This window comes from Artemia franciscana, chromosome 9, assembly GCF_032884065.1.
Source record: "Artemia franciscana chromosome 9, ASM3288406v1, whole genome shotgun sequence".
In the NCBI taxonomy this organism is placed as follows: Eukaryota; Metazoa; Arthropoda; class Branchiopoda; order Anostraca; family Artemiidae; genus Artemia; species Artemia franciscana.
This window is the reverse complement of record NC_088871.1, coordinates 3226682-3252012: the sequence shown is the minus strand read 5'-3', so window position 1 is coordinate 3252012 and position 25331 is coordinate 3226682. Positions and strand designations below refer to the sequence as shown.

The 25331-nt window shown below is 35.5% G+C and overlaps 1 protein-coding gene across 2 annotated transcripts in view; it reads left to right on the top strand.

Annotated features, from left to right (window-relative positions):
• The first annotated feature begins 6437 nt into the window (after positions 1 to 6437).
• Positions 6438 to 25331, top strand: part of LOC136030888 (G2/mitotic-specific cyclin-B2-like) — a 72958-nt gene continuing 54064 nt past the window's right edge. Inside the window, exon 1 of one of the 2 annotated variants that reach the window (XM_065709981.1) lies at positions 6438 to 6586. The gene's annotated coding sequence lies outside the window, so the exon portion shown is untranslated. Of the gene's footprint in view, positions 6587 to 22102; positions 22188 to 25331 lie in introns of those variants that run through there. The other variant, XM_065709982.1, reaches the window with a different exon arrangement.

Here is a 25331-nt window from a genome sequence, read left to right as displayed (position 1 = left end):
TTTAGCACATTCTCAAAATGTTCCACCCATCTTTCTTTAACTTTTTCCTTATCACTAATTGTGACCCCATTTCTATCTTTAACTGGGACTAGTCCGGATCGGCTACTCCCTTTCAATTTATTAACATGCCAGTATAATATTTTACTATTATGCCGTCTAGCCGCATCTTTCCAGATCCATCTTCCAGATCAAAGTTAAAAAAGAGAAACTGTTTAATCTATGTTGTTGTCAGTTTGTTTTTTGTTTTCGTTTATTTTTTTTACTGGCTTTCTTTCAGCTCATCTCTGGTTTTATATAGCTCTTTAATTTTCTTTGAAAAACTTTTTTTTTGAAAAAGTTTTTTTTTTAACTAGTTCTATGATAGCTCATAAAATCAAGAACCAAGTGTTTTCATTTCTCATAACATCAATATCTAAAAGAAAAAAAAATCACCATTATAAATATTGATTGACAGTTTAATATATATATATATATATATATATATATATATATATATATATATATATATATATATATATATGTATATATATATATATATATATATATATATATATATATATATATATATATATATATATATATATATATATATATATATATATATATATATATATATATATATATATATATATATATATATATATATATATATATATATATATATATATATATATATGCTTTTTAAAATGTATGAAAAATTTTGGGTCTACAAAAATTCACAGATTTATTGACACCTGAGATGCTTAATGGTTTATTTAAGAGCTAATTCCTATCCCTACGTGCCCTTCATAAGCTCTTTTCAATAATGCCATCGTGAAGTACCATACGGCACCTCCTGGACAGTAAAGTTTTGGAGGAATAATAAAATCGCCGTTATATTGTCCATTGTCAAAAGTTCTTAATCGGACGTTTATAATTGCCCTTTGTATGTCTCCCCAACCCCTATAGTAACCTTTTTCAACTGAAAGTCAAGAGTAAGATCAAAACTTAAAACGAACAGAAATTTGTATGTATATGAGGGGCTTGAACCTTTCTCAATACCTCGTTCTTTACACGTGTGATCGGCTTGAAACTTTGAGGGATTCTTTATTTGTCCAATAAAGCCACAGACTTGTTGGCGGAGGGAAGGGTATTAGAGGACTAAAAAACCAAAAGTATGTATTGCTTTTAATTAGTTTGTAGCTAATATCAGATGTCTGTTGGTCAAGTAAACTCTAAGACTTAATACATCATAGTTTGGGACCACAGGCTCTCTTGGGGCCCAAAATTAGTGAAAAAATTATGATCCGCTAGATACTTGAAGGCTAACCCAAAATCATTAGGGCAGAATGGCCAAGAAATAAGGCCCTAAAACGTTCAAAAGATTCTCTAAGGACTTGAGAATTATTCTATTCTGTGAGTCAATCAGTCCGTGGCAGAAAGTTCTTAGTTCATGTAGACCCCAACGCATAACCAAAATCTCAAAACAATTTCCTTCCCGACATGTCCAACCAATTTTTTTTTGTATCTACAAGATATACTTTCAATCAACCCTGATCAAAACAAATTCCTGGACTGGGACGTCTTTGATCAGCCAAGAAGGTAAGATTTATGACGCCTGAAATAAACTCAAACATTGTGTGCATCCGGCTAGCTTGAAAATCACATTGGTACTTGTATGATAAACGCCCTACCGTTCAAGATGCCCATTCGTTGACGCATAATAGAACCGGTTTTTTCCCTAGTTTCTATCCGCTTAGCTGGGACAAGACAAAGAGAACTGACAGAATAGATGGAAAATATATAACTTTGGCTGTATATTAGCGTATAAGAGGGATAGGGCCAAAGTATTTGGACAGTGTAAAGTTAGAAAACAATTCTTTCTACAAAATATGCAGAATAATTGCACCTAATACATTAGGCATGCAGAGCCACTATACTTTACCCTCCCCTCTTAATGTATAGATATATAGCCCAGATTTATTTCTAAATTATTATATTTTTATCCTGCTTTGGTATATTTCATTAAGATTGAGCGTCAGAGAAACATATTAGAAGAACATTAGATAGGGCATATATCGTACAAGTACCATCATATTCATAAGTCTTATGTCTAAGAACCCCCCCCCCCTGCAGAACAACAAATTTAAAAGTAAATTTTGCTGAATCAATTCCTAATGCCTGAAAACAAGCCCAGCTTATAGGAAACTTCAGTGAAATCAAAAACAATTTAGTCGCCTTTATTTGGGGCGCCATAAAATGGGCAAATCTTTTCCAAAATGGTTTGAAACTTACAAGGCCCACTCAGTGAAGATAAAATTACCGAAAATGTTAGTTCATCAATTCAGAACATCCGAAATGAACGAAAATTCTTACATATCCAATCATCCCGAACCGGATATGGTTTGTATATTGGGCGAAGTACAAATCAGTGGAAACAACATCTTTAAAGATAGCTTCGGTTGCTTCGATCTGTGGTGGAAAATTTTATTTTTGTCACTGATCTGCTTAGTAGTAGTAGTAGTAGACAGGTTTAATAGCAAAAACTTAACAACTATCACTGATTTGCGGTTCTTTTCAACATGTTCAAAATCAGGCTACAGTTGTAAATATAAATCAAACTATAAACAATATCTCTTATTGTACATGTCGACGAAACCGGGCGAAAGAATTACCTTATCGGTTTGTTCTTGCTTTAAGGGGAACTAACTTATCTTGATTTCTCGTTTTTGATGGTAGAGGCTAATCAGATAGAATGTCACGGTGCTGAGATTTAGAAAGCAAGAACTTTCAAAAACTCATTATCAGAGTTTCGTACGGGTTTTGGAGTGACGGCAGTCCTAGCACTTCTAGAGCCTTTTCGTAGGGGATTTCACGGTGGCCCGAGATGATCGATACCGCTCGCTTCGGAACCGATTCAAGCTTCTGACAAAGATACACTGTTCTGAGTGCTGAGGGCGCCCAAACAGGGCACGCATATTCCAGAATGGGGTGGACGTACAAAACGTATGCATACTTAATGCTCTTTGTGTTCACACTGAACCTATGCATACCATTTAAAATCCGTAGACTATCATTTGCACTTAACAACATTTTCAATATATGCGGCAAAGCCGAAGTCATTTGAGAAAGTAACTCCAAGGATCTTGATACTGGTTGCTAGAGGGACTGGAACATTTGGCTCCATAACATCGCTTTTTAGCGGGTTAAAGCTTACTATCTTCAACATGTTCCGATTAATCTCAAGATTTAGCTCCGCGCACTCTTTTGTAAAACACTGAAAAAGTTTGAACTGGATTGTGGTGTCAAAACTCCGTTTTGTACTAAATATTTCAGGATATATGACAGGTCATTCACGGACTTGTAACGGCGTTATAGTGAGCTATGAGGAAGTTAATTACAGACAAGAATACAATAGCTGCGAGCTTAGTGCCTTGAGGGGCTCCACAGGTGGATGAGAACCATTCGGGATTACATCATCTTCATTGAAAGCAAACGCACGTTGCATCCTCTGACTAAGAAAGTCTAACACGAGCGTAAGATCCTTTTTCTTAGCCCCATTAGCTTGAGATTAATGGCAGCTACAATGTGATTGATTAAAGCAAAGGAATTTGGAAGTCTCATGCACCAAGGTCGACAAAACCGTGACCCTTTTCAACCCACTTGAGGATACTATCGTACATCCGCACTTGGCATACTGAGGTATTAGAGTCTTTCAGTCCGCCGTATTGTCTTTGGTAGATAAATTCCTTAATATGATCCAGTAAGACACTCATGATAAAGATCTTGGCCACTTTTGCCAGGCATGGGGTTTGCAAAATAGGTCTAACTTCGTCACAACTCTTAGGGTTGGTAGCCTTCGGAATTACTCTAACGTAAGCGTTCTTCCAAATAGCTGGAAAGATCCCAATATGAAAGCACAGGTTTATCAGCACTGAGAGTGGTTTCGCCATGAAAGGGGCATATTCTCGAATCAGTTTGGGTGGAAGTTTGGTTGGATAAGCAGAACTATTTACTTTCACCTTCATCAGGGCCTTATAGGTTGCCATCTCATCGAAAACAAGTTCATTTTCGTCTGCGCTGGAGTCAAGTATTTCAGACTTCTAGGCTTGTGCAGGAGAAGAAAATGAGGTCCAGATACGGGTAAAACATGATGAACCTTATCAGCAATTGTGTAAGATCCGTCAGGGTGGCTTATTTTTATGCTTTTATGAATGAACTTGCCAGTGAGTTGCTTGACCACTCTGTGCCATTTCTTGGGATCAGTGTGCTTAAGACTGCCCGAAAATTCTCGCGGCCATAATTTTTCTTCGCACTTCTCGTGTGAGAGGTAATGTGATTCAGCAACTTTTTTGCTTTTTGCAAATCTCCTTCTTGAAAAAGATTGCAATTCTTTCGGATTAGTTTCTTGATTTGGGGGGTTATCCACGGTTTATCACCTTCGCATCTAGTGAAAGTCTTTTCAGGGAAAAGCTCAAGGCATTTGGCGTGGAGAACTTCGGTGAACAGTTGGTATTTTTATCGAGGCTTCCGTCTCCATAGACCTCTGGAAAAGGGTAAGTAGCAATCCATCGACTATAGGTGCTAATTGCCAAATCGGTAAGCGGACGATACTTGACACGCTTAATTTTAGGCTTTGGTATTGAAGCGGCAGCTGACCAGAGCACAACGTTGTGATCAGAACTGGCAAGCGGCCAAAGGATTCTGGGGTTTGGTAATATGTCTCACAGTTGGTCAGGATTAAATCCAATATGCTGCCGGATTAATGTGTTGAGAACCCAAAGTTCGAATTTTGTTCCAATTCTCTATGAATGACCCCTGAATCACAAAGGCCGCTTAATTGTAATAAATAGCTCTTTTGAAATTACTAAAATATATTTTAGCGTTAAGAGCGAGGAAGGAGGAGAAGGACCCCTCATATAATTAATAGTTTCTTTTTGTTTTAAGTTTTAATGTTGCTCCTTACTTTCAGTTGAAAAAACTTGTATTTTCTTATTTAATTTCTTATTGCTTTTTAAATAATGCTGGAAACTCCATCACCCCCTTCATGAAAATTCTCTTCGCCAATGATAAGCTGCTCCATGAAAAGATCCTCTTACGTTACCCACTCCCAGCCCCCCTCCCACCGCCAGAAAAAATCCTCCTTAAAAACATCTGTATACTTCCCAATAACCAATATCAAATGTAAACAATGGGCAGAGTTCATAACTTGCAGCGCTTCCCCCGAGGACTGTGGTGGATTAAGTCATCCTCAAAGACATAGTTATTATATTTTTCGACTATGTTGAACAAAATGGCTATCTATAAAAAACAAAAACAAAATAAAATAAAAAAAAATTCTTTTCAACTGAAAGTAAGGGGCAACATTAAAACATAAAACATAAACAGAAATTATTAAGCATATGAAGCGGTTCGTCCTCTCCTCAATACCTCGCTCTTTACGCTAAAGTAGTTTTATAAATTCCAAAACAGCTATTTATTCTAATTAAACGGCCTTTTTGATTCAGGGGTCATCCTTAAAGAACTGGAACACAGTTCGAACTTTAGTGTGAAGAGCGAGGTATTGAAGAGGGGGCGAATCCCCTCATATACATAATAAAATTATACGAATATTGAAGTTCGTTACGTAAGTTGATTTATAAATTACGGATATTTATTACTAATAAAAACCTCCGTAGATAAAATTAAAGTTTTAGTGGCCTCTTTAATTAACCAAAAAAATTGGCCAATTAAACTATCACCCCTTTTTTCTCAAAATTGTCCGATCAAAACTTTGAGAAAGCCATTTAGCCAAAAAAGTAAAATTAATATAGAAATTTTGTTTTAATTATTCATGTACGGTGAGCCAAAATCAAAACCTGCTGTAAATCAAAAACGTTCAGAACTGAAATAAAAAACACATTTTTAACCGAAAGTAAGGAGCGACTTTAAAACTTAAAACGAACGGAAATTATTCCCTATATGAAAGGGGCTGTACCCTCCTCAACACGCCGCTCTTTACGCTAAAGTTTTAAACTTTGTCACAACTCTGCTTTTTAAAATAATAAACTCTTTGGCCCAAAGAGTGGGGCGTTGAGGAGGGGACAGCCCCTTTCATATATGGAATAATTTCTGTTGGTTTTAAGTTTTAATGTCATTATGAGATGAAGGGACAGAATATTTTGAGCTTCACTAGAGGCATCCTTAGCAAGGAATCCATGGGATTTTTACCATTATCCTCCTGAAATATCTAAAGACATTCAATAAATGTTTTTGAAAATGATCTAGGCTACTCTAGAATGATTTAAAAATAGATATGCTCTGTTGTTATCATGTGGTATTCTGGATTAAGAAAACTTGGTGCTCATGGTAATTTTTACTGTAACTGATAACAAAATAATCATAAATTAAAATTTAAAATAGTTTACTTTGTTATTCTTACCTTCTGTAATTAACTTGCAATTGGAGTATAAGTCATACATTACCCGAGCACTTTCAAATCCGCCAGTCACAAGGGAAGAAAAATTGTTTTATTTGAAAATCAATGTGACTCATTCAGTCGACTCTAGATTATGAAAGATTATAAAGGTTTAAAAGTTCAAAGGAATTCTCGTTGACATTGAACCAAGTAAGTAATTTTTACGATATTATGAAGCCTTTTGCTCAGCCAAAAGAGGACAATGTTTCCATAGAGATTACTAGTTCAGTATGAAACAAAAACAAAGCTTTTTGATTAGCTATTAAATGATTTTCAAGGAATAACTATCGAATAAAAACTATTGTAGCCTAACATCTAATTACTTGATAATTTTTTTTCTAAATTTAGCTATTTAAGAAATGAGGATATCACTTGAGGCACTTTTAGCGCTCTTTTTTAATATTTTAGTTCTTACCCTCGAAACGTTTTTTCGACCTTAGAAGAGCTTATTATTTTACTCTATTTTTTTCAACTTATTTTTCTTAATTGGGCTAAATTTTAGTGATAAACTATGTCACAAGACAAAAATGAAATAGAAAAATATACAATCATGTGAGTAAATCACTTTCGCCGTAATTTCGTCCCAGCTCCCTGTCGGAACCCGATAAAGTCCTAGGCAATACATAAAAGCCAACCTTTTTTGTCATATTATTATAATTATTTGTACTTATTTCTCTTCCTGAGTTAATCTCTAACAAAACAAATCTTATAAAAAAGAAAAAAAAGAAAAAAAATCAAGCTTTTGTAAATAGCCTAGTGCTATATCTTCCTCATTAAAGGAGGTGAGAAGCAAATGCCACAATATTAATTTTTATTTTTGGAAAGAACAATTAACGGGGTATCAAATGGATTGCTGTCTTGCTATTTGGTTTATGTCCTATAGAATAAATCTACACAAAGATTTCATTTTCGTTGCTTCAAAGCAATTTGTAATTCAGCACATTTTCCTCAAGATATATTTACCCTTGTTAAGTTCTAGTCATTTTTTTTTCATTTTTTTAACTATTCAATTATGTTGCTTAAAAGTAATATATAATTTGGCTTATTTTTGCTTCAATATGCGAAGTTTTATCTTAAAATGATGAAACCAAAAAAAGGAGATAAAGACGATACTAATTCTGGGACCTATGCACTCTCTTAGTTCTTTAACATATTTAGCCGTGTGTAGAATTGCTTAAGTCTGAGCATTTATAAAAACAGACACGTACTTAGTTTTCCATTTCTACGTTGTCATAAGGAACCCCCCCCCCGCCGTTACTACCACAACATGAATAAATCATAGTACTGACAAGAAAAATCAGTTTGGCGCCCACTCAGAGTCTGCGCTTGGGAAGGGTCGTCCCCGCTTGCTCGCCCCTCCTCCTCACCTAGAGACAACACTATCTTCCTTTACCTATTTGTGCTAGTTTTTCCGAAAGGCTTTGCGGATGCAGCAAATATTCTATTTAGAAATAATTTTGAGTAGGAAATTGGATACCGTATTCTTTTAAAAATTGACCAAAAAAGTCCAAAAGAAACATCTTATACCAGGCTCGAACCCAGAGGTGCTCGTAGCCAGGCTTCTACTCATAGAGAAAAGAGGCTTTTTGAGACATACAACCTCGATAATCAGTAGGCGGAAACCCGTTCTTTTTTTTACGCATATAAAGAAAATTTGACACATTCGATGCATGACAAATTGACCACATTTCTCAAAAAATGTTGATTTGCATGTGCGGAAGGGTTTCTCCATGTTCTTGTACAGTTTTGATTTACCAAAAAAGTGTGCAGAGGCGGTAGTTATATTTTTTGGAAAGAGAAAGGGTATGGAAACCTTAAAGGCATCTAGACATGGGGGAGCCGATTATAAATTACTATAGGCGAAAAGATAGCGCCTCCATGTGTACCTGGGACGATGGGAACATTATCTGTGGAAATTGTTACGCTAGGAAAACAGAAGTCAATAGGATAGATGGGGAAAACGAGGGACTAATCTCTGTTGACGCATTACTTCCACCAAACCCTACCCACCAAATAATCAAAAGCATATTGTCATCATAATCAGTCATTTATTTTTGCTAGATATTCATGGTTGATTTACAGGGAAGTATTATAGTGCAATTTATTGTTTTTGTTAGTTTTCCTGGAACACTGGAATTAGCAAGCTGCTGTCCACAATTTAGATCCCCTTGGATTCCAAGGCGAGCAAGCTAATACCCTAATTTTGGAGCCTACGGGGCACTGACTCTGGTATCGAAAACCATATTTTGGTGAAAACCAATTTCCCCTTAGCCTATGCATCAGATATTTATCAGATATTTATTTAGGCGCAAATTGCTATGGGTCAGAAAGGAGGGCTATTGCTCCTCCAAGATCTCGGGTTGCCCCCTCCCCCGACTCAAGTTTACCCCCACCCCGACTGAAATTTAGCCTCTTCAAAAATCGTGTCAAGACTATGATAGTTCTACATAATTTAAGCATCAGCACAAACCGATCAGTTTTCATTAGTAAATATTTACCTTTATAGAACTACAATGTATCTTTATAGTACATGGCACCAAATGGCTCATTTCTCAGTTTTTACTGTCATTTTCACTTAATTTGTCAAAATTGGCTCCAGCTTTACCCCCCCCCCAGGGATTATGACAAAATTAGGCCACTGGATATTTCATGAAGATGAAGAGTAAATGGGTATGCCTTTTCGATTGGGACCACATATAACGTGGTCTTGATATTGTTTCAATATGAATGCATAATATTAAAAAAAAAAATTTCATGCTGATTCTGAATATGTATATTCATTAAGCTTCGACATATCCGTCAGAAGCAATTAGTGTAAAAAGGTTGTCTTGATTTTTAGAAGGGGATACACCGCTTCCCAAGGAGGATCTGGATGAAAGGCTCAGCATAAAAATCAAGATAACTGGAAGTCTTAAAAAAAAGTCCTGGAGTCGCAGTCGCAAGTAGTCATAATTGCAGTCACAGAAATAGCAGCAATAGCGGCCCTGAAAGTTTCATGTTGATACCCTTAGCCACTCCTAGGATATTGGAGATATGCACTTTTGATAAACTTGATACACATAGATTGATACGTCATTTGATTTAGATAATCATCCTCAACAGTCCCGGAAGTTTCACCTCACTACCATTAGCCTTTTCTGACACATCATGAACCAGATCCTCCCCCTTTTTCTAATTAGAAAAAGGGGGAGCATCTGGTTCATGATGTGTCAGAATTTGTCTAATGACAAATTCTATGTATATACAATGGGCGAATCGCATAATTTACAGCCTTGTTGCCAGGGGCTGTGGGGGGGGTATAGTATCCCCAGGGCACAGTTATTAGACTTTGAACTATTTTGAATAAAATTCCTCTTATTGCTAGCCCAGATGCAGTATAAAAATTTTGACCAGTGACGAGGATGAAAGGGAAAAAGTAAAGGATATTGCATTAGACCCTTAAAGTCCAAACCGGCAGTTCTGATCTCCATTGCAGGGCCCTTCAGCCAAGAAGCACGACGGGGGGTTGGGGGCCAGCCTTCCTTCTTTCACACACCCTTCCTTCTTACCCTCCCAGATTTCTCCAGATACCCATTTAGAGCCGGATCGACTCCGGCTGAACACATAGTCACGGTACTGACTCCTCTTCCAAACTAAATAACCTGCCACACCAAGAATCGAACCCCCGCCCCTCGGACAAAGGATTTCAAACCTAGTTCGCCAACCATTCGGCTAGGACCCCCTCAGTAATGAGGGAGGTCACCTAAAAAAGACAAGAGGTGCTCTTTGTCCTCCTAGCCCTGTTCAACATGCCATGAAAGTTTACAGTATTATTTAATAATGTAACTAATATTGAAACTCAATACCATCAGCAGTTCCTGAGATATTGTTGCTGCAGTCTTTTGACAATCAGTGTGCCCATATTATCTTTTGATTCTCTTCAGGGTCTACCCGAATTTCCTGAAAGTACTCACAAGTAGTAAGGGGTCAATCTGTTTGAGCAGAGCCTACCCCCTTCGAATCCAGATCCTGGCACTTTTTCTTAGAAACTTTTCAAGATGTAGGTGGTTGTTACGTAATAGGTTTTTTTACTCATGCATATGCGTTCTTTGATTGTTACGTAATATGATTTTTTACTTATATAAATACTTTCGATGGTTGTTAAGTAGTAGGGTTTATTTACTTCAAGATGTAGCTGCATGTTATGTAATAGGGTTTGTTTTCTTTGGACTTCCATGGTTCTTATGTAATAGGGTTTGTTTACTTCAGGATTTCTTTGGTTGTCAAACAGTTCGTGGCAACGAACTGTAGTAAGGAGCGACCCGGCTCAATAGTAACCAAAACTCTAAAAACGGAATTTTCATACCAATACTTACATCAAAAGAATTGTATTATTATGCTGATTTTAAATACATAATTTTCTTCAAGTTTAGTCTTACCCATCGAAAGTTACGAGCCTGAGGAAATTTGCCTTATTTTAGAAAATAGGGGTAAACATTAAAACCCCCTAAAAGTCATTGAATCTTAAAATCACACCATCAAATTCAGCGTATCAGAGGACCCTACAGTAGGAGTTTCAAGCTCCTATCTACAAAAATGTGGAATTTTGTAATTTTTGCCAGAAGATCACGGATGCGTGTTTATTTGTTTTGTTTTGTTTTGTTTGTTTTTCAACAGGAGTGATTGTATAGACCCAGTGGTCCTACAATGTCGCAAGAAGGGTCATTCTAAAAGATTTTAAAAGCTCTAGTGCCATTTTCAAGTGACCAAAAGATCGGAGGGCACCTAGGTGCCCTCCCACGCTCATTTTTCCCCGAAGTCACCTGATCCAAATTCTGAGATTGTCATTTTGTTCAGCATAGTCGAAAAACCTAATAATTATGTCTTTTGGGACGACTTAATCCCCCATAGTCCCCGAGTGACGGGCTAAAATATTTACAAACTTTGACCATTGTTTCCATATAGTAATGGTTTTTGGGAAGTGTACAGACGTTTACATGGGAATTTCTTCATTTTGAGGGTGGAGGATTGGGGAGGTGGTTACATGGAAGGAACTCTCCATGAAGGAATTTATCATGAGGGAAGAGAACTTCAATGAAGGAATTGCAGGATTTTCAAGCATTATTTAAGAAAAACAATGAGGAAATCAAAAAAATCAGCTGGAAGTAAGGAGCAACATTAAAAACTAAAAAGAACAGAAATTACTGCGTAAATAAGGGGGTTCATTTCCTCCACAATACTTGGCCAGAAATTACAAGGGCTTAAGAAATTACTAAGACTTAAAACGAACAGAAATTACTCCGTATATGAAAGGGGCTGTCCCTTCCTCAACGCTAAAGTTTTTCATTGTTTTAAAAAGTGGAGTTGTGAGAAAGAGTCAAACTTTAGCGTAAAGAGCAAGGCGTTGCGGAGGGGACAACACCTTTCATATACTGGACAATTCTGTTCGTTTTAAGTTTTAGTGTTGCTCCTTACTTGCAATAAATTTTTTTTATTTAATTACATAATAGGGTGTTGTTTACATCAGGATTTTGTTGGTTCTTCAGTTCCTACGTAATAGGGTTTGTTTACTTTTTGATGTTATATAATAGGAATTGTTAGAGTCCACTAGTCAAGCGGAGGAGCCTATGTAATAGGGAATGTTTACTTATGTTGAGGATGATGCAATCTTGTTTGACATGATAGATTTATGGGGAATGACGTAATATCACATGACATGTTTCTACAGGGGCCTGTGGGAAATCTCCGCCTGTAACTGAGGAGGTTACACACGAGGGTGCTATGTAATGGCAGCGGACACGTGGGCGTTACGTAATGGTGGTGCACACTTGACTGTTACGTAATGACGACACAAATGTGGGATTTTGCGTAATTAGGGTTCACACATGGCATGTTACGCAACAATAACGCAGTCGTGGGATGTTAAATAATACTTTAAGAGATTTCATTTTTCTTTCAATGCGTTTTTCTTCGTCGAGACATTTTATTCATGGTTTTTCCCCCAGAACCTTTATCATCCAAAGATTTTTGCCGGCACTAGAATTCAAAACACAATTCCCCTCAATAAAATGGAGGAATAGACAACTCAACCAAGAAAGCCTTTCTAAAATTTTTATTCAGGTAAAACTTTCTACGTGATAACCAATTCCAGGCACGGAGAAATTCCTGCCTGCCTTTCTAGAATGATTAAATTGATCGTGTGTTTTCCTATGCCTGCGATAATTGACATGTAGGGGAGTAAAATTATTACTAGAAACTGGTTACGTGTGATGTGCACCAACTTGTTAAGTAGTGCTTTAAAGGATATTACCAGATAATAAAGGAGATTGTTCTTTACTACGTATTTCTTAGTAATAGAGTCTTCTACTCTATTGAAACTTGAATGGGCTATCAGAAATGAAATAAAAGGGAGTGTATCATTATGGCTAGAATATGGTGCACCTTCATATGCGATCAAAAGTCATAGAACATAAAATATAAAAGACACAATCTTTCTATTGTACATACAAGTTTTATTAATAAAAAATTTATAAAAATCAGGTAATCAGAGAAAAAAGAAATTAAAACTCAACAAACGGAAAAACAAAACGTGAAAAAGCTAATATAGAATAAAACTTGAGCACAAAACAAGCGTCAATTAAAGAAAGGCAAGGGCTGCAGCAACCAATTAAAGAGAAAGGGAGAAGGTTGTTATCAAAGGTAAAGTTAAGCCATAGTAAGAGCTTTTTGAGAGGATTTAATGAAAATGCCTCATTTCTTTGAGCCAAAACTATACATTTCTGGTTGACAAGCGCATATTTGAATAATATTCTTCTTCATACTTCGCACGATCTCTTTAGAGGCAAATTTAAGCCATATTAAGAGATATTTTCGGGATCTTTTAATTAAAATGCCAGTTTCTTTGACTGAGTGTTAGATTTCAGCCTCCCTCCATCGACAAATATTAATTTAACACCTTTCAAATTAACTCTAAGCTGCAGAACATGTTAGTCCAAGGCACTTCACATAATTGTAGCAAACTATCGATGAAACAGCCCTAGCAAGCAATTCCAGGGAGGGAGGAGTGTGTTGTTATTTGAGGCAACTTGAAGTCACATTAAGAGATATATCTGAGAGGTCTTAGTAAAAAAATTACCTCGTTTTTTAGCCAATATTATGTATTCCTGGTTGACGAGCAAACGTTTGAATAATATTCTTTTCGAATTTTGCATAATCTCGTTTGAGGTAAATTTAACCCACATTAAGAGATATTTTTGAGGGCTTTTGAAGAAAATATTCTGTTTCTTTGACTGAGTGTTAAATTTCAGTCCACTTTCCATAAAAAAAACTTTTAAGACCTCCCAGCATAACGTAAAGCTGTAGAGCATGATAGTCCAAGGCAATTCACGCCACCATCGAAAACTATGGATGACACACAGCAATTTCTGGCATCCTTCTAATTCCAAAGGCATTTTTGGGATACTTTATGATAAAAATAACGAAGGCAAACTTTTTGCTACTGCTGCTCGTAACATGTTACTCATTGATAGACCATATCACCACCTTTATGGCATTAGCATTCGAAAGAAGACAGGCCTATTCCCCAACCACGTTTCATTTCCTATATCTTATCCACGTGCCAAAACTGCAATTTGTGTAATAAAAACAATTTCTTAACAGACAAAGAAAAGGGGGCTTTAACAGACAATATTACCAAGGAATGTAAAGATGAATTGATGAAAAACAAAGCACCAGCAAGCGTTACTGCTACCATCATGGTCTTACCAACAGATACAGTTCATGAACCTGATATCATCAACAATGAAATGTATGATGCGACTGTCAAAAGTTGTGTAGGACCCCAAAATGGGAATATGTGACATTTCAAGAAAAAATATGATGAAGTGTTTATGGGATGGATTTGAGGCATTCATTTCTTAGGATGATATCCAACATACGAATAGTTCAATCAAATACTCTATGGCATTACGTTGTCATATTTCCATTATTTTTAGTGTACGCTAACAACTCGAAAGCTTAGAATGTTTATTCAAAAGTCAGAAATAAAATAAAAGGAATTTTCAAAGACGAATATAATATTACCGGACTCATACGGAGATCTACTAGAGTCTGAGATCGCTCAGCAGGAGTTTTTTTTTACAAAAGTCAGACAGAGATGAGCTGAATTTTTTCGAAATCCAAGCACATACACACACGCGCACACAAACTCAAAAAAACATACACAAACCTACACACCAACACCCAAAGACCAACACCCCCCTAACACATACACACACACGCAAACACACACATACACATTAAATTCTCATTAAACCCTCTCAGAAATATCTCTTAATGTGGATAAGTTTTTACCTCTAATAACAACTCTCACCCTCCTTCTTGACATTGCTTACTAGGATCCTGCCTTTCTTTAATTCATGCTTGTTTTTTGCTTGTATTTTATTCTGCATTAACTTTTTTCACATTTTTTCCCGTTTGTTGAGTTTTAATTCCTTTTTTCTTTTATTTCATGATTTTAGATTTTTTATCAATAAAACCTGTATGCATAATAAAAAATTGGTGTCGTTTAGTTTTCTTGTTCCAGGATAAAACTTCAATATATTTCACTAATACAAATTAAGCATCTTGTAGCCTATGTACATGCGTATGCTCGTTCAATAATGCCTCTAATTTAAGTGTAGAATTATATATAGTGAAAAGGAAAAGAAATACTTTTTTTCTCGTATATGAAGGTGTAACCTATTCTAGCCATGTAGATACTCCCATTTTTATTTAATCTCTGATAGCAAACTCAAGTTTCGATAGAGTAAAAGACTCTATTACAAAAAATGCGTTAAGAACAATCCCCAATATTACCTGATGTTTCCCTCTAAAGCACTACTTAAGAAGCAGGTGCAAATAATATTTAACCAATTTCTAGTAATTTCCTCTACACATCAATTCTTGGAGACAAAGGAAAACACGTAATGAATTTAATCATTCTAGAAAGGCGAGAAGGAAATACTCCATGCAAGGAACAGGTCATCATACAGAAAGTTTTCCCTAAATTAAAATATTAGAAAAGCTTTTTTGTCCGTGTTTCTAGCGCTCCATTCTAGTGTAATAACAGTAAAAGAATTAATTAAATATACAATAAATAGATATATTCTTTTGAAGAAGGGAAATAACCATATTCTGGTATCTATAATAGATTTGATGACCGGAGACTACCAAATTTTATTCTTGCCCCAGGCACTGACAAGCGTAAACCCGTCCACGTATTAAAATGAAATTTTTGTCAATAACGTATCTATAACATGTGCTTATTCTTCCCACCAAGTATCATCACGATCTCTCCGCTCTAAGTGTTTTCCAAGATTTTCGGTTTCCTCTTCTAACTCCCCCTAGTGTCTCCAGATCCAATCAGGATACAAAAAAGAGCTCTGAGACACGAGATCCTTCTAAATATCAAATCTCATTAAGATCCAATCATCCGTTCATAAGTTAAAAATACTTCATTTTTCCTAATTTCTTCAAATTACCGAATTATGTCCCGCCCTCCCCCAAAGACGGTGGATTCGATCTGGTTATGTCAATCTCGCATCTATGACCTTTGCTTATTCTTCTCATCAAGTTTCAACCCGGTCTCTCCACTGTAAGCTTTATCCAAGATTTCCGATTCCCCCCTCCAACTCCCCCAATGGCACCAGATTCGTTCGGGATTTAAAATAAGAGGTTTGAGTTGCAATTTCCTTCTAAATATGAAATTTCATTAAGATCTGATCACTCGTTCGAAAGTTAGATATACCTCATTTTTTCTAATTTTTTCGAATTAACCGAATTAACCACCTCCCCCAAACTCCCCCAAAGAGAGCGGATCCGTTCCGGTTATATCAGTGACATATCTAGGACTTGTTCTTATTTTTCCCACCAAGTTTTGTCCCGATCTCTCCACTCTAAGCATTTTCCAAGATGTCGGGCTCCCCCTCCATTTCGCCCTAATGTTACCAGATCCGATCGAGATTTCAAATAAGAGCTCTTAGATAAAAGGTACTTCTAAATATCAAATTTCATTAAGATCCAGTTACCCGTTCGTAAGTTAGAAATACCTCATTTTTTCTAATTATTCCTAATTAACCGTCCCTCCACTACCCCCCCCCCCCCAGATGGTCGAATCGAGGAAGAGACTATTTCTAATGTAGTCTATTCTGGTCCCTGATACGCCTACCAAATTTCGTCGTCCTAGCCTATCTAGAAGTGCCCAAAATAGCAAAACCGGGACAGACAGACCGACAGAAATTTCGATCGTTATTTGCCACTTGGTAAATACCAAGTGCCATTAAATCAATTAGGTAATTTATATAAATGTTGGGAAAAGGAAAACTATATTTAGTGGGCTAATACCTGTATTGTGGAAAGCACAATGATTGAAAAAAAGTAAGTGTTGTATTTATCGATTCAATGCATTTTGGGTTCTTCGTGGAGACATTTTTTGCATGGGTGGGGGATTTTTTGGAGGAGAATGATCAACAGGGATAATTTTCTATCGTAATTTTTCAAATACTTTTAAATTTACAATGCGATCGTTATTAATGGACAGGGGAATTTTCTGCTGGGAAGGAGATCTTCTATGGAGTATACTTTTCCGCAGGGCCATGGGAGAAATGTTCCTTGGAAGGGGAGTTTTTAAAATGGGGGATTTTCTGCGGGGAGATTCTCAGAGGGGAATTTTCCCTGAACTTCTTTTCTTTTAAGATCGCAGCAACGGGCGACGGGTAAACTAGGTTTTATCTTTTAGCATTCAGATAGGCATTTTTGACAAACTGGGTGCACATAGTGCCTTTTGATTTAATTCATTATTCCCAACGGCATTTTTTGAAATTTCAGCCTAAGACTCTTAGCCGTTCTTCTCTGATTATAGAATTATAAAATCCTCTGAAAGATTTATAATTTACTCTCCTTGTCCTACGGCCTTTTCGCCCTCCAATTACTTTTGAATTGTAAAATGAGCGCCAGAACCTTGAATTGCCGATTGAATAGGCCAGTTCTGAAGTTTTTATGATCACATCTTTTATACTCAGTCCATGATCAAAATAAAATAAAAATACAGGGAAGCCACTCTGTTCTTTAATTACACAGTCTTATCGCACTGGATGTTATAATGATGAAAGAGAAAATGACTAAAATATATAGTATAAATACAAAGTATAAATAAATCTCAGACCTTTAGAAAATTTTGAGGGCTTTTACCCTAACAGCCCCTAAATTTCTTTGTTGTAATTTATGTCTATTTTAAGTTTGACTTGATTATGTGTTTTAATTTTTGTCCGTTTTAAAATTAATTTATTAATCAAAGAAGCGTATTTCATTATTTTAATGCTTGGTCTGACTACCGTTTACCCAATAATAGTAATCTCTCTCCATTTCAAGTTTGAAGTCAATACGTGAGTTTGATTCTGCTTGTCTTTGGTTTTAATATAGCTCTTTACTTTTATTAAGTAGTTAAAAATAAAGCAGTTAAAAACTGTTTTTGTTTAGTATTTTCAGTTCGTCTTAAATTGACAATTTTTTTTAATTATAGGAATAACCTATTTAGAAAATAATTTCAGTTTTGTTGCTTAAGAATTAAAAAGTTGGACTGTTGTTTATTTCGGCAAAATAAAATTCAGTCAAAAGTTTCTATTAGCATCAAGTTCGTTTTTGATAATTATTTACAACAGAATTTTGGAGGTAACCAGTTTTTGGTGTTCTCTAGGGTAGAAGTCATCTTGAGCCTCATCTTGTAGACATCCTTGGAAATACGCGTATTATAATCAAGCATTTCATTAAGAGAATCATTTTAATATTATAGTTCGTTTTGACTAATGCATGTAAATGCATGCCAAGGTGAACTTTTAAAAATAAATATGTTTTACTACCTAGGCGAAGAAAGGGTGTTACGAATCAACACAATCAGAATTTTCCATGGATATTTGTCTTAATTGAGGCTTTCTTGGTCTTCAAATTTTTAATTGATGTTTCTCCATGGCCTGAGCTGTAAAAAGATCAGCATAAAAACAATTACATTTTACTGCCAAGAATCAATATCTCCATATTTTTCCCATAATTTTGTGTTCTTGTTAAGATCCCCTTAGTCCAGCTTACTTACCCTAACATTTTCACGTTGATTGGAGAGAAGAAAGCCGCCTAAGGCCAACAAAGTTACAACGCACCTCCTCCAGCCCAATCAATTCAAAGCCTCCCTCTTTGCACCCTCCCAGGAAATTCCCATATCCTTTAAATCTTTCTTTACAACATCCTCCCGCCCCAACCGCTCACTACATAATTTCTGTTTAGCCCTAGACGGCTGGCAGAAAAGGACAATCTTTGGTCATCCTTCATCCGCAAAACGTGCCCTAGCCATCTCAACCTTTCTCTTGTTATAGCCCTATAAAGCAGGATTGAACCACACTTTTCCTACAGCCTACTGTTTGAGATATGGTCATTCAGCCGGGTAGCCAGAACAATCTGTAGGCAATTTCTCTGGAAAACATCTAGCAAATCTTCATCTGCCTTTCGGAGCGCCCAAGCTTCAGAGCCATTTTTGACCATAATTAACATATATGGAGCCCTTAGGGAGCCTACATATGTTATTTTGCCCTTTTAATTCAAAGGGAAACGACACCACTGCCTTATTGCCTTTTCTGCATGCATTAAAACTGAATTTTCGACTCCTCTTACTGTATTGGTTCTGAATACAATAAGATGTAGAGCCAACTGGCAGTGCACATCTAAAAAGACAGTTTCTTGGTCCTTAAACTAGGTTGCTTATTTGGGTGTTTGTGAGGTCAATTATTAGAAGATAGTCCTTGAGCTACTTTATGCTGTTTTGAGTTGATAGTAGGGTAGGTAACTGGTATTGGAGGCAAATATTCTAGATTTGCCAATAGATTTGTATTTAGATAAAAAACAAAATCTCCTTCTTAAGCCAATTAAGTACAAGAAAACAATTTTACAAACAATTTATATGTTCTTCTCCTTTATCAGTGACAAAATTGTGCATGAAAATACTCTGAAGTTTTCATTCCGTTAAAACGTCTGATTTTCATTTATGTCTGAACCTGATTTAGCAATTTTTAAAAACCAGATTCACTATACCAAACACTTCGTAATGTCTTACCTGCCACAGGCCCGTTACCTCGCTGGACTTTGAGGTAGTTAATGTAATTTGTACCTTCTTTGGAGTAAATTGACACAAACATATTCAAGGGAAACGTCCTCAGGAAGTTCATTCCTATACAGAAGTGCAGCCCCAAAAAATCTGTCTCTTAAATGTCCAGTTTTAGATGTTTACCCCTTAAAGAAATTAAATGGATTGATGGATCATGGCGTTTCTTTACTTGTTAAACAATCGAAGAGGAGTAAGATGGGAAAGATCCTCGGAAAGAATTTAATTTATGTACTTGTTGAAAACAACCATCGATACTAAGCCTCACAGATCGCTAAGTGACTGAAGCGAGGCACCGGTAACAGTACATGTCAGTACATAACACCCAGTAGCCATAATTTACATCTATTGAAGTAGTCCCAACAGCGTTTCAGGAGTACCAATATGCGGTGTGAATCCAGGTTTGGCGATTGATCTAATCAGGTCTTAGGGATTGTGATGTTCAGGGTTACTGAAAAAAAATTTGGTATGTAAAGAGCAAATCCCAACTTTTTGCCCAAGAATCGCTTACTTGATTGTGATAGGCACTTCAAGACAAATTTTTGGAAATTTTTTTATTGGTGGATTATCTATTGCTTAATATTTAAAAGATCATTTCACATTGTTACGGTAATTAGTTTATAAAACGGACTGAATGTGTGAAATCTTTATTTCAGTGGCTTCACATAGCAGTTCAGTTGCAGAAACTGCATAGTGTGAGAATATAAAATGGTCTATGATTGGTCAGACCAAATAATTCACCATTATGAAACAAGTTTACGCTGTTATAGACCTTGCGTGAATAAACGATTAGATGCCAGTCTGTAAAGGATTGTTGTCAAATTATGCCGATAACCCAAACTCATACCATTTTATAAAATAGAATGTATAGCGAAATCTTGCTTTAACCTCTATAATTTCTTGAACTAGTAGTTAACAACTTTTTTCCTAGAAGTATTTCAGGTATATCATTTTGAATACCTGGATGCACGCTATGTCTTTTAATTTTGTTGAGCATTCCCCTGAACATTTCTTAAAAGTTTCAAATCGATATCATTAGCTGTTCCGTAGATATCACAAACAGGCCATTTGGACCATCTGGGTAGATTTAATTCAATATTCACCTTACTATTCTCTGAATTTTTCACCTTATTGCCTATATGAATTCTCGAGATGTTTTTGAAACGTCCTCTTTACAATCAAACTGCAAATAATGTCTTTGGATTTAGTTTAACATCCTCTCAAAATTGCTTGAAAGTTTCAACTTTATGTCCTCAACTAATCCTGGAATATTGCAGACAATCCCTTTTGACAGCTTGGATGCCCGTGATTTCTTATGAGCTAATTCAACATCCTCTAGGAATTTCAACTTAATACCATCCACCCTTCCTGAGATATTCCATTTATACCAAATGCTTTTATAGTACCTTATATACCGCTAATACTTTACCTTCTACTTCGAGAAAGTAAGTTTGTGTTGTACCTTCTTTTAAAAAAATAGACAGAACTAATATTAATAAGAGATACCCTCGGGAAGATCATTCCAATACAGACGTGCAGCCCCGAAAATGGTCTCTCTTAGGTGTTCAGGTTCAGGCATGACCCTCTTAAAAAAATTAAATGGATCGACGTGTCTTTGTTTTTTTTTCCTTGTTATACAAAAAAAGGGATCAAAATGGGAAAGATCTCTAGAAAGAGACAATGGACGCAAAGAACAACCATCGATACTCAATCTAAAGGGCTGAAGTGTAACAATACATGCAGTACAGTCCACCCCAATCTGGATCTTCTGAATCTTCTGGATCTTCAGTAGCCCCAATCTGGATCTTCTGCAGCAGTATCAAAAGCGTTTTAGAAGCACAATATGCAGTGTGAATTCACATTTGGCAACGGATCTAATTCGAGACTTACAGATTGTGATTCTCAAAATTACCGGGAAAAGATTTTTGGCACTGAAAATTTATTATCGACTTTTTTGCACAGTAAATGGTTATTCAACAGTGATAAGTCCTTCAAGAAGGATTTTGGGAATTTTTTAATTAGTAGATTATTTTTAATCTGTATATTAACAGACCATTTTACATTATTATGTTAAGTAGCTTTTGCTATTGAATAGCGGCTACGTAAAAAAAAAATATATATATTACAGTTATTTCACGTAGCCATTCAGCAAGATAAGCTGTTAAAGGTAAAAATGTATAATCTTCCATGATTGGGTAGACTAATTAATCAACCATATTGAAACAAGTTTACATTGTTTCAAACTTGAAGTAGACCAACAGATATAGAAAAAAGATTAGAGATAATATTCTATAAGGATTCGTTGCCAGATTTTGCTGTTAACCCAGGGTAACTCCATTTTTCTCACAATCTTACAAGATTGACCACTATAATTATATATACTCTGAGAGTAAATTGGGATGACAGGTCTATCTAACTAATGTAAAACTACCGTTACTTGGTGGGGTGGTACCAATTTTTATAAAAATATAGTCGCAGCCGATCCTCCATGGAAGCGGCTTGCTCATTTGCAATCTATGGACACTTTTAGTTTTCACCGGCAAATTTAAAAATTTGAAAGTTGCCGTTGGAAGAAATTTTGATCAGGTATGTGTCTACTTCAAACTCAAAAACTTAGGTTTAGAATTTTTCACCCATGAAAAGTAAGTTATTTCTGGGAAAGGTATAGGCTTACTATCGTTTTTGAATGCCTATTGGCGTACAGTAGGTTACTTGTCACAGAAGTTTCATGATTGAATTATCTACAGACCATGATGGGCTAACTATTTTTAACTGATGCAGCCTTTACCCTGGATCGTTTTATGCTGGTTGTGACCAAATTTAAAGACCTACGCCTAGAGGTGCGAAAATCCTTGTGAAGTTAAGTCATTCAATGGTTGTGTTTCTAGAAAATTACATAAAAGACTGGTCTATAGGCTGCCTGGGTATTACTGTACAATTGGGCCTATTAAGAAAAAGCTATTAATGAAAAAATATTCTTCACCATATGCTGAATTTCTATGATTAAAACATTTTGAGGGCAGTTTCCACTAGACCTAAGCTTCTACCCCCCCCCCCATAAACTATAAATCTGTTGCCCAAATTGTATGTTTCCCCTTAAAATTTGTCATGTGTCATTTGTGTTTCAACTGAATGCCTATAAGTTTAATCAATATTAGAAAAATCAAGAAAAAAACAAAACAAAATATTGCCTAGGCTTAGGATATAATTAGGCTAGGCCTATATATCTGCACATTAGGTAGAGGAGAGGGTAAAATATTGTAAGACAAAACTGGGTAAATATGTCACTGTTCATATTATTGACTTGGGCTACCAATGAAGTGAACATACCACTTGACACCTTTTTTTATGCTCTTTATGAATATAGCCTAATAGTCAATTCTATCACAAATTCAAATTTAAGCACTTTTTGGCCTAAACTAACCTTATTATAAATAATTTTTGCACTGAGAAAATGTAGTATTATTTTGTCAGAAAACAACCAATAACTCATATTTTTATTGAAAAATAATCATTTTTAAGAGTTCAAAATTTGAATACAATAGAATTAATTATTAAATTCATAAAAAGTATAAAAAAGACATAAAGTGACATGTTCACTTTATTGGTAGGCTAAGTCAATAATATGAACAGTGATATATTTGCTCAAAACTGCTGACTAAAGCCTAGATTAGTAATCACAGACAGCTTATTACCAATCAAGTAGTTCAATCACTGTAAAATCTCTATCACACTGGTTTAAACTTGATTTTTTTCACTGCTACTTTTATCTAAATCTTTTTTATAGCTAGTCATATGATTAGCATGCTGTTTTTTGCCCTATATAATACTAACTATTTTAAACAAATTGATAATCAATAGTGAGTCTAGGGTAAGGCTTCAAGCACTTGGACAGTGCCTTATATTGGATAAATAATCTAATTCTAATGTATCTGTCATAAACATATACAATACACTTAACAGTTTTGGAATAAGCTAGTAGAAATTGTCTGTATACAATTTGGGCTAGAATGAGTTCTGATGTGTTTGATTCTTGTCTAGGTTTTATTCCAATTAAAGTTCAGGCTTATTTCTGCCTTATGCATAAATCAACCAAATTACCAAAATATAATGGAGACTTTGCCTTGATATGTATCAGCAATTCTCTTTGTTTTGTCAAGAATTAAGCAATTTTGGCTCAGTGAATCCATAAGTGTACCATTCCAGGCTGGTCTTTAAAACCTGATCTTGTTGCTTCTTGCCTTGAAGCAAGATTTTGGTTCACTCTTTGGAAGGTTTGCAACTGTCCATTGACTGGTGCTGTAAATCTTGTTCATCAGTAAAAAGAGTACTTTTTTCTATAGGTATTTTCTATACAAAGAGTAATACTATTTGCTTGCTCTATTCAACACTTTCCATGCATAATAGGCTCTAATAGTGCAATTAGATCATAGCCCTCTCCCTTGCCTAATACACTGATGTAATCATAAGCTATATATATAATTTTTTTTTTTCAATTGGGATGACAATGTTTTTAAAATTAAATATAAACTCTCTTCCTACCTGAAAAGTTTGGAGTCTAGGAAATTTGTTCCTAACTTAAAAAAAATTAAATTTTAGCTCAGAATCTGACTTACATCCTATAAGTTCTTTTACCATGGCCTACAAAGCTTTTATTCAAATTTAGAGGACTATTAAGTCAAATTTTACTTTTTTCAAAGCTTTTATTGTGGTTGGTCTGTTCAGGTAAAATAGATTGTCTTCTCTTCTCCAAAAAACTACTCAGAGCTATAAACACTTCCCATTTTGCTGCATTTCTCAACAACACCTGTTAATTCTAAATTGAATACTAAAAGTAAAAGTATCAAATGCTCATGGCATAAAAGTCATGAGGTTTCATCACTATTCAAATGGTCGTGACAATGAAATTTAAGACTGAAAATGAAAGGATCAATGGCTGTGAGGTATAAGTTTGTATTGTTATGCAATTTTGCAACTGCCTCATGCTTTCAATTTTAGTCTTTAAAAAATTATTTTTAAGTATTTAGTACATTTCAAAATCAAAGGTTTTTGTAAAGATTTTATTTCTAAGTGAAGACAAATATTTGCTCTTACAAAATTTTGAAAGCTATACAAGTACTGAGAGGTAGATGATGGAAATATCTTCACACAATTTCATTCAGTTTCAAGATCCAATAACTTGCTGAGTTAACAAAAAGCAACTAAACTATAATGACCAATGAATTTTCAAAATTATCCTTGTTATAACTGGTAAAATTGTAGAATAGGAGATTTTTACTTACTCAGAAAGCTGTTGGTCTAGGCTAGGTGAATAAAGCTTTCACAATGCACCTACAGCCGAAATTGGTGCCTAAAGAGGTGTTTTTTTCTTTGGACACCTTAAGAAGTGTCCCTTTCCCCATTCAAGACATGAACTTTTTCCAAACTTTGCAAAATCTTGGGTTTGTTCTTGTTGAATACAACTTTAAGAGATATTTCTGTAGCCCAGTGTGTTTGTTGAATTTGTTTTCAACCACATACCTTCACCCCTCCCTAATTCTGAGCCATAGAAGAGTTCCAGGAAAATAGGTCCTTACTTTAGAAAAAATAAAATTTGGCTTGGAATCTAGTTAAGATCTTGGGAACCACCTTCATTTCTCAGTTTTGTTCACCCAGCAGGACAACTTTGAGCTGAAGGAACTTCTATCTAGAAATTTTAGCTACTCTTTATATAAAATATAGAGCTCATAT